Source organism: Phoca vitulina, unplaced genomic scaffold, assembly GCF_004348235.1.
Source record: "Phoca vitulina isolate PV1807 unplaced genomic scaffold, GSC_HSeal_1.0 scaffold18, whole genome shotgun sequence".
Lineage (NCBI taxonomy): Eukaryota > Metazoa > Chordata > Mammalia > Carnivora > Phocidae > Phoca > Phoca vitulina.
In genome coordinates, this window is record NW_022589721.1 from 28,872,783 (window position 1) to 28,888,439 (window position 15,657).

Sequence of the window (15,657 nt, forward strand, 5' to 3'; positions counted from 1 at the left end):
ACTATGGAAATATACTAGAATATTGATTTACATATAAAAATAAATATAATAAAAATGCAACAGTAATAAGAGTTAACATTTAAAGAGTTCTTACCATGTACCAGTGTTTTACAGAGGCATTCTCTTTTAATCTCCTGGATAACCTCAAGAATTTGGAAGCTTCACGAGGTTAAGAGACATGTTCAAGATCATTCATGCAGTAAAAAAGTAGAGAACAGGCAAGAGCATAGGTAAATCTTTCGGCTCGTTAAAAACTAGCCTTGAGATTTAACCAAATTCCTGCCCTCCCCAACCAGGCTGGCAACTTTGGTCTTCAATAGCCACTTATTATTACTTGCATGCTCCCAAGTGGAGGAAAACTGAAGTCACATGGCACCTGAGTGGAATTAGTTAACTGCAGCAAGGAGGAAGAAGTAAAAGGAAGGAGGCAGGAACAATATAGGGCAGTGAGCTGGCAAGAAGGATACCTGAGAACTGAGCTGGGAGGAGGAGGCTGCCAACCGTGAGATGCAAGGACAAAGGGCTTCTGCTCTGGGTGCTCTGTGCAGTGTGGTATGGGAGCTATCAGGTGACATATGTCTTTGTCTGACTGGAATTCCATGATGTCTGTTAGAACTTGTTGGTGCCCTGGTTCCAGGGTGATAAATGCATGCAGACAGCTCACTAGGCAGGTAGCTTCTGTGTATTTAAAGGAAAAACAAACAGCCTTGGGCAATGCAACACATTCACTCTCTAGTTTGATTTTAGGGCCATATGTGTCTGTATATATATGTGTGTGTGTGTATGTGTACACATGTGTGTATACATAAGCATATATGTGTATATATAATGTGTATACATACATATATATAAATCCTGCAACTTTTTAAGCATCTACTCAGCTAAAAAAAATCTTTCCTTATTATCAGTAATAACATTCTTTCTGAGGATTGAGAGATTGGATGACCACACTTGGCTCAATCTTATTTTTCCAATTGCTCCATACTTTTTGACCTAGAAGAGAAAAATATCAGGTGATAACTTCTCCAGTCCTTGAGGGAGATGACAATAACCTTACATTGCTCTAAGCTTTCCACTCTAGTGGTGTTGCCCTTGTGCATCTTTACATATTGTATTAGCCAGGGTTCTCTAGAGAAACAGACCAATAGGAGAAGATAGATGATAGATAGATAGATATAGATAGATACAGATGATAGGAATTAGCTCATACAGTTATGGAGGCCAAGAAACCTCTCCATCTGCCATCTGCAAGTTGGAAAACCAGGAAAGCTAGTGATGTAATTCAGGTTGGGTCTGAAGGCCTGACAATTGGGGGCTGATTGGTAGCATCCCAATCTGAGTCAGTAGGTGTGAGAATCAGCAGAGCTGATGTTGATGCCAAAAGCAGAAGAAGATGGAGGTCTCAGTTCAAGCAAAGAGAGAGTGGAGAGTGGGTTTGCCCTTCCTCTTCTTTTTTGTTCTATTTGGACCCTCAAAGGATTGGGAGATGCCCACCTACATTGAGGAGGATTGTCTTCTTTATTCCATACTCCAGTTCAAATGTTCATTTCTTCTGGAAACACCCTCACAGACACACACAGAAATAAAGCTTTACCAGGTATCTGGGCATCCCTGGCCTAGTCAAGTAGACATAGTAAAATTAATCATCAAACATATGTAGTCTTTGTTTGAGGTCAAACTCCATTAGCCAGGGAGAATATGTAATTTTGTTGAGTAGTTTTTTTTTAAGATTTTATTTATTTATTTATTTGAGAGAGAGAGAGCGCACACGCATGTGCACATGCACACACACACACACATATGAGTAGTGGGGAAGGGGCAGAGAGAGAGGGAGAAGCAAATTCACCGCTGAGCAGGGAGCCCATTGCGGGGCTTGATCCCAGGCCCTAAGATCATGACCGAGCTGAAGGCAGATGCTTAACCAACTGAGCCACCCAGGCGCCCCTTGTTGAGTCCTGTTATGCACCAAGCACCAGAACTTTTACCTCTGTTAGTCTTAAATGATCCTTCCTATCACTTTAAGAGGGTGATAGAGTTCTTCTCATTCATGTATTTGGGGAATGAGGTTAAGAGTACTTAAGTAACGGGCGCCTGGGTGGCTCAGTTGGTTAAGCAACTGCCTTCAGCTCAGGTCATGACCCTGGAGTCCCGGGATCGAGTCCCGCATCGGGCTCCCTGCTCGGCAGGGAGTCTGCTTCTCCCTCTGACCCTCCCCCCTCTCATGCTCTCTCTCTCTCATTCTCTCTCTCAAAAATAAATAAAATCTTTAAAAAAAAAAAGAGTACTTAAGTAACATGTTCTATATCAGTATAATGAAACTAGGAATGAACCTAGCTCTCACTATCCCAAAGGCTACAGAATTTCCATAAAGTCTATGGATTTCAAGCTTTGGTGTACTTCAGAATCTGCATTTCAAAATTTGGAAATGAAGATCTTTGAGCCCTGCCCTAACCATGCTGAATCTTGCTCTCTTCATACGGCACCATGTTTCTTTTAGGACAAACAAATGAACAAGATAAATATTGGCCATTAAAAACCAATGAGCACTGAGCATTATACATAACTAATGAATCGTTGAACACTACATCAAAAACTAATGATGTACTATGTGCTGGCTAATTGAACATAATAATGAAATACTAATAAAAAATAAAAATAAATAAAAAAATAAAAACTCCACAACAAGATAATCAACTTACATATTCTTGAAGATTCAGTCTTCAAAATTTGTATTAGTTATTTATTGCCATGTAACAAATTGCCCCAAAACTTAGCAGCTTCAAACAACAAGTATTGATGATTTCACACGTAACATGGGTCAGGATTCTGGGCATAACTTAATTGAGTGGATCTGGCTCAAAGTCTCTCATGAGGTTTCAGTTAATCTGTCAAGTAAGGCTGTGGTCTCATTTGAGGTCTTGATCTAGTGAAGAGCGTCCACTTCTCAGCTCACTTACATGGCTGTTTGTGGGCCTTGATCCCTCACCATATGGGCCTCTCCACAGACTCCCACATGGCATGGCAGCCTGCTTCTTTCAGGGAAAGAGATCTTTAAGGGGAAAAGAAAATGTCACAATCCTTAAAACCTAATTACAAGTGGCACCCTATTAGTTCGGATGTATTCTATTTGTTAGAAGTGAGTCAACAATTCCAGCCCATAGGCAAGGAGGGAAGGTATTATACAAGGTCACAAACATAAGCATGATCCAGGGCCATCTTGGAGGCTGTTCACCACACACATATCAGGGCTTCTTTTGTGGGGCAGGTGAAGGAAGGATGGAGTAAGCAAAGGAGTGGTTTGAACTCCTTTAGAGATTGGTGTGTCACCAATAAACACTTGGATTAAAAGAATATCTGATCCAAAGTTATCTTTGCATATGGAGACTTGCAACAGAATTGAAATTAATAGTCCCTGCTCAAAATATTAAAATAATAGTGAAATAATGACTATTAACTAACTGCATGCTACGTTCTAAACTCTTTAGAGAACATTAAAGATGTTACATGATTTTGTTATAATTACTCTTATGGCCTTCTCTTTCATTATTGCCCCTTTTTCATTGGTTTGTAGAATGGCAAAAATGATCAGATTTGGGGGTGGAAAACTTCTAGCTTTGGCTCTGCCATTTTTGGCTCACTGGCCTAAGTTTTGATATCATCATATGGAAAAGAATAAAATCCATATAAAAATATAATATATAATACATATAATTATTTATGTATCATGTATATATAATTATATATTATATTATATAACTATAGTTATAAAAATATATAATATGTATATAACTATATTAGATATTGTTATATACATAGTATATAATAACATGTAATCATAATATATAATAATATAATTGTAATGTATAGTAATATAGTAACACTTATAATAATACAAGATAAATTATATGAAAGAATTTATCATAGTGGAGATAGTTGTGTGTAGTGGTCATGGTAATAGAATCATATATAATCTCTGCTCTAGCCAAAATGTCCTTCAGACATGTACATATATCTCTATCCAAGAGTTCTCATGCTGGTTTCTCTAGCTAGAGGTCCCTTTTCTTTGTTTTGCTTACTGTTAAAATGCTGCCCAACTTTACAGGCTGGTGAAAAGGGATTACCCAATCATATCCCATCTCCTTGAAAGCGATCTTTTTACCAACTTTACTTTGTTTAGAAGTCTCATGCTACTTTTGTCTGGTAGTCTTTACATTCTGGTGTCATGTGTTATATCTCTATATGATCATACACTTCTACCGTGCAAGGGCTGTTTGTGACTCATCCTGGTATATGCACAAACCCTTATGAAGTTAATTACACTCTATTTCATTTCAAGAAGCTGTGGAGAAAGATAATAAAATTCACACAATGGGATAGGTTAAAGTACTCATATTGATTTCTGAATCTTCCAGCATCTTACAAAGATACACACACAGTGGGCACTCAACCATTCTCTTGCTGTCTTGCGCTAACACAGTACAGGTCAAGATGGCTTCTATTCTGGGGAATCCCCCATCATCCTCTCTTCTTCACCAATGCCAGGTAACTTCACTATACCTAATGCCCCAACCCCCCATTAATTAATCCTGGAAAGTACCTTCTAGTGATTTCTAGATGTACATAAACATATTCTGTGTTTGTTGTAGGGTAGGGAAGATAATTGAGCTTCCTTCTGCATTTTAGGCTTTATTTAGGTTTGTTAATATGAGTTTAGATGTTTTAGTTGGTTTTGTCTTTGGAAAACAACTCCTGTTAATACTACTTAGATTTTGCATTTCCTGATCTTCAGTGTGAGGCACCATCTTCCTCGAACTACTTCCAGTCCAAGTTCATCAAGGAAAGGAGATCAAAATATACAGCCTAGATTTTATAGAGGTACTTCTTCCTAATGTGCTCTCTTTCCTCTTAATCCAGCCCAGGAGTGGATGAAACTATTAGACTGTGAATGTTTTGAATTAACTTACTTAATTATGAAGAATCCCTTAAACTATCCCTTTTAAATCTAATTCAGGCTTCTCTTTCCAGACTGATTCAATTAAGATTCATTTTAACTGCGGAACCCTGTCTTCATAATTGTACTTTTTAAGTTCTTTAAAAGACATGTATCAAATTCCCAAGTGCTGTCTGCCTTCTCAGTTTTACCTCCAATTCCTTACTTAATGAAGCTGAAAAGAGTGGTGATTACATTGTTCCTTTATTATTACTGGACCTGCCCAGGAGAATTTGTCCAATTTTGCTGAAATACTGCTAATTTGAAATTTTCACAAGGACTTAAAATGCATCCTGTGGATGTGCAGAATGTGGGAGAGTTATTTCCGCTGAATTTTTATTCAAAGTATATGGACTGAGTGCCTGTTATGTGCCAGAAACTCCCCAATATGCTTTTGTTTCCATGGTGGGAAAGACAGTTGTGGACCTTGCGCTTCGTCCTTACTATGACCCAATGGGAGACACCAGGGAGGGATGTGGTCATACAGTGTGATAAATGTCCTGGCAGAGACATGCCCAGAAGATTGTGTTGGCAAAGAAATAGGCTACTTATCTCTGTTTGAGGAGGGAGTGTCATGAAATGCTGCTGAGAGAAGGTGATAACTTAAGTTCTGTCCAGAAAGGTGAATATGAATACAAAATACCCAGAAGGATTAATTGGAAATCATTCAGATGCTAGGTAGAGATACCAAAAAGAGCAAGCTCAAGCACAAACATGAATTTATTGGCGGCCGTAAGTGAGGGGCTCAAGGGACTGTCCAGACAGATATGGGACCTGAGTTTAGTTAATGTCTACAATTCTCTAGTTCTCACACATCTCTTTCATTTTCTTGTTTATTTTCTCTGAGTTTCCTTCCTAGTCAGCAAGGGGGAGACCCCAAGCAGATGCAGACTTGCTTGGTCCTTGTATGGTTGACTGCTCTGTCAGGGCCTATGTCAGTTCCCCAGAAAAGGACGCCGATTGGTCCTATTCATGCCACATCCTCAATCTCTCACTCTCATGTATTCACTCATTCAGTGCAGTTAGTTAGAATCACTGTTCTTGAGTTAATCTCTAGACTCTGGAATTTGTACACTTGGGCCAAGCTGAATCACTGGGCCCCCCGTGAGGTGGGGAACCAGCCATATAATTAGCATCCCACCATTTGGACAGGGGAGTCCCTTTAAAAAAATGTTTGTGGACAAATTAAAACCTATGTTACATAGGCTACATCATCCGAAGATTAGGAGGGTCCATCCCATATGTAATCCCTGGTTCAGGGAAGACAGGGTACGTTAGGACAGTGCTGCTCATACTTGTTGTGTATGCAGGAATCTGGGGATATTGATTTGATGTAGATTTGGATTCTGGAATGGAGGCTGAGACTCTGCACTGCTGAGTTCTCTGGTGATGCTGATGCAGCTGGTCCATGGACCACCATTTGAGTCGCAAGGCGTTAGAGATACAGCAAGTCATTGAATGTAGTTGTTCAGGATACAAGAATAGTAAGTGGTAAAGAGATGGAAGCAGTGAGAAATGTCACAATGTAAAGAGTAAGGCTGGCCCCAAGAGGGCCTGGACCCTGGCTCGGCTCTGCGATCTCCAGGCCTGCTAGCACCAATTTCTCCCCTTTGGCTTCTATGTTTGCAAAATGAGTGATCAGTATTATAGAGTTCCAATCAGGCAAATGTCGTATTTAAGGAAGAGCCCAGCTTTGGAAGCCTGCTACGCCTCTGCTGACAAGCTCAACCTCTGCCTGGACCTATGACATTAGCCATGTTACTCAAGAATCTCAAATCCTTTGTTCAGTTATTGGACATCCATTTCTCCATCCTTCCTCACTTTATCTGGTGCCCTGGAGGTTGCCCTTGTGGACCACATCATCTGGGAAATCTTTCTGGTTTCTACTTGCTAGTGGAAGGCACCAGCCAAGGATTAGGGTAAAAGACCACCACACTGTTTTGTCCCTGTGATACCAGAGTTTGGGTAAAAGCTGTGTACTTGTATCTAAGGCAACAGCTCCCATGAGGAAATTGTTCCCCTGACAATCCCATCAGGTTCTGCAACACTGCCCCCTTGCCCTGACCAGGGGTAGAAGTAGATTCCCACTGTGGCTAATTCCTGGGCCAACACCATCCCGTGCCTGCTGTCAAATATTCTAGTTACTGTTTTGACTATTTTCCATCCTGATTTGGGTTCTACCTTTGCTGGTGATCCGTGGACCTATTGTGGAGTTTGATTAGTCCCCAGTGTTTACTTCCCTTGGTGTTATTCTCCTTCCAGCATGGTTTTCTCTGTCCATAGGATCAGAAGTGGACATCCACTTACTGAGCTATCCAGATGTACTGAACTATCTGGAGTACTTTGCCCCAGAGGGAGAGATTATTAGGACAGCATGCCCCCTTTCCCTCTGACTTCTTGTATTACCTGTCACTTCCATCACTGACCTTTAGGTCTCTTAAAGAATATCTTTCTTGTTTTCAACCTCTGATGAAATCAGGCCTTCCACTGAATCCTATGGTAATGTCACCTTTGTGGTCATAGTTACTGTGGATTATGCTATTTATGGCAATTCAAAAATATTTCTGGCTTTTTCCTTTTGAGTACTTGGCAGGATTACACTTCTCTTCTCCCTTTGAAGTTAAGCACATGACTTATTTTAGCCAAAAATGAAGCAGAAGAAACTGTAAGACCCAGGGTACAATTTGCATTGTGCTAGTCCTACTGTGATGACAATGTAAACCCATGTGGGGGGAGGGGCTCTGATGACCTGTATACCCAGGTGATTATGGTTTGGGTCATATAGCATAAAAGTGGAGTATTTTATTTTTTAAAGCACTGAAATGTGAGATTGTTTGTTGCTGCAACATAACCTTGCCTTATCCTGACTAATATGGTGACCTTAAATGGATCACACCCATTCTCTGGGCTACAGTTTATTCATTTGTAAAAGGAGGTGGTTGGGCTAAAGTATCACTTGTGTTTCTTTCGTCTCTGACATTCGAGGATTCTACATCTTGTCTGACAACATCCAGGCAAGAATGGTCTCCCCATTATTTGTTCCTCTTGGAATCTTTCCACAAAGCTCAGGAATGATTAAGATACGTTTCTAGATAACACCCATTGGCAATAGAATAAGACAGCTGGCCAAACAATTGTAAACTATAATCAGGGTGTGTACTCCAGATGCCTAAATGTTATTGTCAAATGTCTAGATAAATGCCCATCACACTTTGGAAGCTGAGATTTTTCTTTTTCTTAACGTGATTTTTATTAGCTGTCAAACTAATTTATGGAGAGCCCATAATGTAAGTGCCACATTGTTTTATTAGGGACATGTGAGCATTGTGAAGTTTGTGAAACCAAGCATGCAGGATAGATAAATAATATACCACAGAAATATCAGAATCACAGAGCAATTTTTCAAGTGGAAGCACCTTATTATTAAAACCTTTTTTTATAATATTTATAAATATGGTGGAGTATGTTCTCCTTGTACTTAATATCATTTATTTTTATTGAAAAAGAGTAACATGGAGAAAATCTATTTACAGACTTCCTTGATTGGATTATTTTACAGCAGATTCCATGCAGAAATTTTGGAATCAGACTGACTCAGTTGGAATCTTGATTTTCCAATTAATAATGTGACTTAACCTCTCTGACTCTTAGTTTCTTGAACTGTAAAATGAAGATACTGTAAGATATACTTCAAAATAGTTTATGGATGAAGTTCACATATAGTATTCACATACAGTAATTAACACAGGAGTATTATCATCCTCGTCATCAATGGCATCTTTGCCCCCAAAGAAAGGGCTTACATATTTGCCTCTGATGACTTCAGTGGGTATGGGTAACACATCTTAGCAGATCAGATTCTACCAACATCAAACAGCCACAAGGTAAGATTAACTGCCCTTACTGCCACACTCTGTCATTTTCAGCATGACTTCACCCACAGATATCACAGGGGCTTTCTCATAAAACCCAGCTTAGTGAGTTAATCAACCTTCGGGAGGTGTTAGAGGACAGAATGGATATACATTTCAAAGGAGCTTTATTCCTAAGTCATCCCAAATCACATGTCTGAACAATTTTCTTCTGTACCACAGTTAACATGTTGGCAAAATCTATTGAACAGCTTTTACTTACTCTAGTTCTGGAATGATCCTTGCTATCCCTTGTCAATTAGACAAATGCATTCCTCTCTTCCAAAGGCTGTCTATCTGTGAAAAGGGATGGTCACATTTCACTAGAGTTGTAAAAATTTAAGTGCTTAAATGGTGGCACCTCCCAGGATTTGAAAAGAATCTCATCTTCTGAATTAGGAAGAATAAATGAAGAATTAGGAAGCATAAATGCTTACTGTGGGTAAATTTTATCTGGCATCAAAATGGTATAATAATTGTTGATAATTATTAAGGGCTTACTATATGTCAAACAGTGCTAAGTGCTTTACATAGATAAATCATAACTGCCCCATGAATTACATCCTAGTGATGCCATCTTTTTAAGATTGTGGAAATGGTTGGATTTAAGCAACATTCCTGAGGTCCTTCAGCTAAGAAGTGAGTTGAGATTCAAACCCAGATTAGCTGATTCTATTGCTGGCACTTTAATCCCTGTGTATACTTCTGCCCAGATGTAAGAGATGTTTAATGATAGGAGCAGAAGAAATAGTCAAACACAAATCGAAGTGCAGGGCTGTATCATCAGAACGGTACTATAATTGAATGATATATATTACTATGTGATAATGTTTTCATCTGAAGAAATGAATAAAAGACATTGAAGAATTGGTGCATTTCTGAAGTTTTGAGTCCAAGGTGACTCCCTGGGCTCTTTGGAGGAAACATATAATTTATAGGTAATTCATTAGCTTTAAGTTCTTACCTGGATTCTTATTTTCAAGTATCTTTCTTACTGAAATATAAATTTCATGAAAGTGATGATTTTTGCCTGTTTTATTTGCTGATATATCCCGATGCCAAGAAAGCGCTTTGCATGTAGTAGGTGCTCAATAAATATTTGTTGACTAAATAAATACATTATCTCTAGTTCTTCCTGTTTGTAGCTTCTGATAACTCCCTCCTGGGCATTGCTGTCTTCTTGTGGTTTATAATTTCTGATTATGAGCTAACTCTCAGTAGCTGTTAAACATGTTGGAGAATGATCTGGGCCCCTGGTTGTAGAATATCCATTTAGACGGATTTGTGTCTATATCTGCTTCAGAGAGTTGGGACAGCATGAATTCCACTGATCCTAGAAGAATTCTGAAATATTAATCTATGCAGCCCATATCCTCTTATGGGGCAGGCCTGAGTTTTAATCATATCAGGTATGACTGTATGCTTTCTTGATACTCTCTTGGGCCAGTGGGTAGAACTTTTGTTCCCTGTTTCAAATAAAGCCTGGATATTGATGCTTTGGTTTGCTAGCAGATAGCTCTGGCATGCACAGGGACCATGGCCTAGACTTCATGACCTTTCCTGATGTTAAAGACCTGTCCCCAGGCATAGAATTTCATATCTGATTCCGACTCTCCCAAAAGTCCTCTAGTTTTGTTATCTCCTTTCCAATGTGTTTGCTCTGCATCCCTTTATAGGATTAATCTTACTTTATATATGAAAAAAATAATAAATTTTGGTGAGGTTTTATCCAGCATTCTATTTGTTTTGTCTTGGAGAAAGAGAATCCTCATGCCAGCTCAGTGTTACATTGAATAGAAATGCTAAGCAGTACTGTGCATGATAAAAGTCTAACTAGAGAAAACAATATTAAAATTGTCAGTTTTCTTATTACTTACCACTTCAACTCCCCTCTGTTCTTGAGATGGCTGGGGCTGTGTTCTATCACTGGAGGCCAGCATCATCCTCAGCATATCACAGGTCACAAGAAACAGTTGAGTTTGGAGAGTGAACATGCATCCATCCATCTTCATTCTTCACCCATCTGTTGCCTCCGTTATGGCTCTAGTACCTGGCTGCCCTTTCCTAGTCCCAACAGACTCAGGCATCTGTCCCAAGGCCTTGAGTATTTTTACTCAGCTTCTTCTATTTTCCCCTAAACTAACTTCTGAAATACCATCTACTGCTGCTGTACCATCACTGTAGTCTCCTTAACACTTCTGGCCCTACCTTCTGTTCTTTTCTAGAGTAATGAGTGGCTTAGAATGACCTATTGTTTTTAGTGCTGTATCTTGGGATGTTCCTACTCGGGGCCTGCTACTCTCCTGAGGCGCTGAAGCATAGTGGATTCTGAAGTAGAGCAGGACATAAAGACCACAAGTGTTAAGTCGTATTGGATACTGAGGGTGAATGGCAAAAGGAAGAGTCCAGACAATGGTTAGGAATATACAAAACATGCATAGAATGGTAAGGTGTATGTATCTTGAGGGCACTGGGGATTTGGGGACTCAAGCACAGAGAAGAACACTGGGGTCTAGTTACTAGATCTAGGGCATGTAGTTAAGGCTAATGTGCCAGAAAATGAGCTGACTACCTAGGTAACTAGAGCTGTTTTTTTAACTTTTTCTTGTCTGAAGCAGTATACACACACACACACACACACACACACACACACACACACACACACATTCTTTCTTTTGAGATTTTGAGATTTTGATGGCTAGGTCTTTGGTGATGGCACATCAGTGTCATAGTGGGGGAAGGGGGTGTAGAACCTGGGAACCAGTTGGGCCTGTGTACACTATGTGCCACTGAGAATTAGCCATGCAGAAACAAGGAAACATTCTTTCCTTCTCACCTCCATCAGAGGATGTTAGAACCACTTATGTGGGATGAGAAAAAACTCTAGCTGGAAACAAGGAGGAATTGCCTTTATATGTGGGCCCAAAAGAAGAAATTGAGGGTGCTTTTATTCTCCTTGCCTGCCCTGCTTTTGCTGGGGAAACCTTATTAGGTTGTTACAGCCTCAGCAGATAAATCTGAGAATTCATTTTTATTTATATGTTGTTTTCTCGGCATTTCCTGTGATAGACTTCAGTTGTAAAGAGAGTTATAAATGCTGTTTCTGCAGGCTGTTTTTACTGCACTGTATCTGTGTTATTTCAGAAGGGCCTACTGAGACCTGATTCCAAAAGGTCTTGTTGTTGGATAGAGGTCTGCTCCTTGTTAGCTGCAGCCCAGAGAATTCTTGACTGACATCCTGGAGCTGTTCCAATTACCCAAAGTGGTCAGGCAAGGCAACACACTGTGGTGATAGCTCAACTTATTCACTTCTACATGCTCAGTATCTGTGGGTTATCCATTCATTCATTTATTTAATAGGAGTATGAATCTCAATCTAAATCTAGTATTATGTATATGTGTGTGTCTATATCTGTATCTATCTATCTTATATATAGATTCCATACATATGATATAAGGGTATGATATAAACAGTTCTAAGCACATGGAGCACAATATAGAACAAAAACAGACAAAAAGACTTGCCCCTTGGAGCTTACATTACTACTGGAGTTGCGGGTAGAAGTAATATACTATTATAAACTATTATATCAATTGACCAATAAATAATATAGCTTTGGATAGAGACAATTGTAAAAGAAAAGAAACCAAAGCAGTGGCTGGAAGAATGGTGATGGTGGGAGGGCGCTGGGGGCAGTCAGGAAGCAGTCTTAGTTAGGGTGGTCAGAGCAAGCTTCTCTGAGGACCCCAAATTTCCCTGGAAACCTGTGAGCTGAGGGAGCCAACCATGCAAAAGAATATTCTAAGCAGAAGGGAGGACAAGGAGAAAGACCCTGGGGTAGGAACAGGCTTGACAATTTTTAATCAAAACAAGACAGCCTCTGTGGCAACAGTGCAGTGATGAGGTGGGGTGGTGGGAGGTGGGTCGGGAGAGACAAGCTGGGCAAGATTATGTAGAATGATGTCAGACTCTATCATGTATTTTATTGATTTTGAATTTTATTCTAATAGTATGTGTTCCAAGCAGCAAAATGACATGGGAAGATTTATAATTTCAAAGAATGCTCTGGAGGGATGCCTGGGTGACTCAGTCATTAACGTCTGCCTTCAGCTCAGGTCATGATCCCGAAGTCCTGGGATCGAGCCTGTGCCGGGTTCCCTGCTCAGCGAGAAGCCTGCTTCTCCCTCTCCCACTCCCCCTGCTTGTGTTCCCACTCTCGCTGTGTCTCTCTCTGTCAAATAAAATAAATAAATAAATAAATAAAAATCTTTAAAGAATGCTCTGGAACTTGGCTAGAGAGGGTAAGAGACAGCAAGGAGCCAATCCGGAGACTATGACATTGATACAGGTGGGAGCTGAAGGCACCTCAGGCCAGGGTAGCAGCCATGGGAGTAACGAGCAGTTATTTCCGTTATTTGAACTGAATGTTTCTAAGGCATAACTGGAAGTTTTTATTGGTAGATTGTAAGTGGGATTTAAATAAATATAGGGACCAAAGATCATTCTTAGGTGGTTGCCTGGCATGCCTGAGTGAAAGGTCACCATATGCAGCCATAGAAACACTGGAAAGTAGTGTGCTAGAGAGACAAGCTGACTCTCATCCATGCATGTATGGTATTCAAAGGCACATACTTGAGTATAATCATCAAGGGAGGGATGTCAAGAGAGAGCAGAAGAGTCCAAGGACTGAGCTCTGGGGGTCTCTACCATGTAGAGGTCGGAGAAGGGAAAAGAATCCAGAAAAGGAAACTGAGGAAGAGTGCCCCACGACATGGACAACCAGGAGCGCTTTCTGACCTCAAATCAAGTGCTCAAAGTGCTTTGGAAAGCAGAATGACCACCTGTGTGAGAATCTGAGGTGGGTCAAGTGAAAGTCAGGGGAGACTCTGATTAGATATGGTGAGATGGAAACCATCACCGGTGTTGAAAAGGCCATTTTATTGAAGTATTGATGATGAAAACCTGAAGGAAGAAGGTCAGGTGGGTCTGGGAGGCCAGGAAGTAGAAACATGAGCACAGCAACTCTTTCAAATGTGTGTCTATGAATTCAAAGTAGAACATAGGAGGGAGACTTTCCAGTTTTTAGTACCTGAATTCTATATACCAATTTAATATCTAATTTAGTAGATAATCTTTTCTGAGGGAGGAAAGGGGTTCTGAATCTGAGGGCTGGAAATCTGAGATCCAGCATGGTCAGGTTCGGGTGAGCTCTCACTTCCAGGGGGCAGACGGTCAACTTCTCATTGTGTCCTCACATGGTGGGAAGAGCAGAGAGACAGTTCTTAAGTCCCTTTTCTAAGGGCACTAAAACTATCCAGGAGGGCTCTACCCTCATGACTTAATCACCTCCCAAAAACCCCACCTCCTAACACCATCACATTAGAGGCTGGGATTTCAACATACAAATTTTAGGAGGAGATAAACATGAAATCCACACAAGGGCTGGTGATATTCTTTCCATATATCACTTCATATCCCATTCACCCTGGATGCTTAATGATCGCCTGTGGACTGATTGACCTGACTTAATGGTAGAGGTCAATGTAGTTACATTTTTTTCATTCCTTTAATAGAATTCTGTTAGTCCCTCTCATTTCTCCTCTCTCTCTCTCCCTGTTAATATGAACAAATATTGTAGTGACTTATCTGAAAAACCTCTTTTACTTTAGCTTTAATTTTGTGTCCCAGGAATGGAGCCCTGAGCTAGCAAGCAAAAGCTGATCCTTTCAGAGCTGTGGCTCCCCAAATATTGTGCACACTGGCAAGCTGTACTTTAATAGTTCCTCATAGCACACTGTGCCAACAGCTCATGGATCAAGTACTCCCTAAACAGTAATATTCCTTGACATGATGGATCATTATAGTTCCATTATAGTCTTTTGAGTCAATGATGTGGGAAGAATGGGCTATCACTTTTAGCCCCTTGGGAAAAGAGCTATTTTGCCTCCCCCGTGGAACCACCTGCCATTTTATCCATGTCCACCATTTTAGAATTTCTCCCTCAGGCTCTAGTACCTGTACTGGGATATAACACGCAAGGAACCACATTTTTTTTGACTATTTATCAAGGAGATAACTATGGCCTTAGGATTTTCCGGTGTATTTATGGTGTGAGGAAAGAGCACTAAACTGATAAATCAGAATAGTTGGCAGTTGGGTGGGAGTCTAGTCATGCCATTTGCTTTGTGATTTAGAAGAGTAACTATTTAATAATGATTAATAGGTAGACAGAAATGGATGTATATTCATACAAACACACATGTGCATGTGTGCACATGAATATTCACGCATACATAGTATGTATGCATCTATCTATCCATCTGTCTATCTATCTCCCTACCTACTTATCTACCTATCTGCAGTTTACATCCTCAAATGCTTAGTAGCACAATGCTTGACTCCTAGCAGGAATACATTCATGCTAAGGATTCCTTGTGTGAAAGAATTAAACAGAGTATTGTCCCAGCCTAGTTCACAGTATCAGTGTGAGACCTGGCAAAAATAGCAGTGTGAGAGAAAATGCAAATGCAGAAAGGTACACATGTGTAAGGCATTGCTATTCACTGGATTATAGTGACTGAACAGAAATTTCTTCCATAAATATTTCTGACAATCTATTATTTGCCTGGAACTATGCAGGACACTAATGATAGGGGGGGTACCTTCTCAAGGTATATAGACATAAGACTTCTTCTTGGGCATGGAATAAAAGTTGGTTAATTTCCAAAACAAGAGACCCAGAAATTCTGGTGACA

At 40.1% G+C, this 15,657-nt stretch overlaps 1 long non-coding RNA gene across 3 annotated transcripts in view; it reads left to right on the forward strand.

Moving 5' to 3' along the window:
- Positions 1-15,657, forward strand: part of LOC116639444 — a 208,622-nt gene that overhangs the window by 104,754 nt on the left and 88,211 nt on the right. The gene's annotated exons all lie outside the window — the stretch shown is intronic.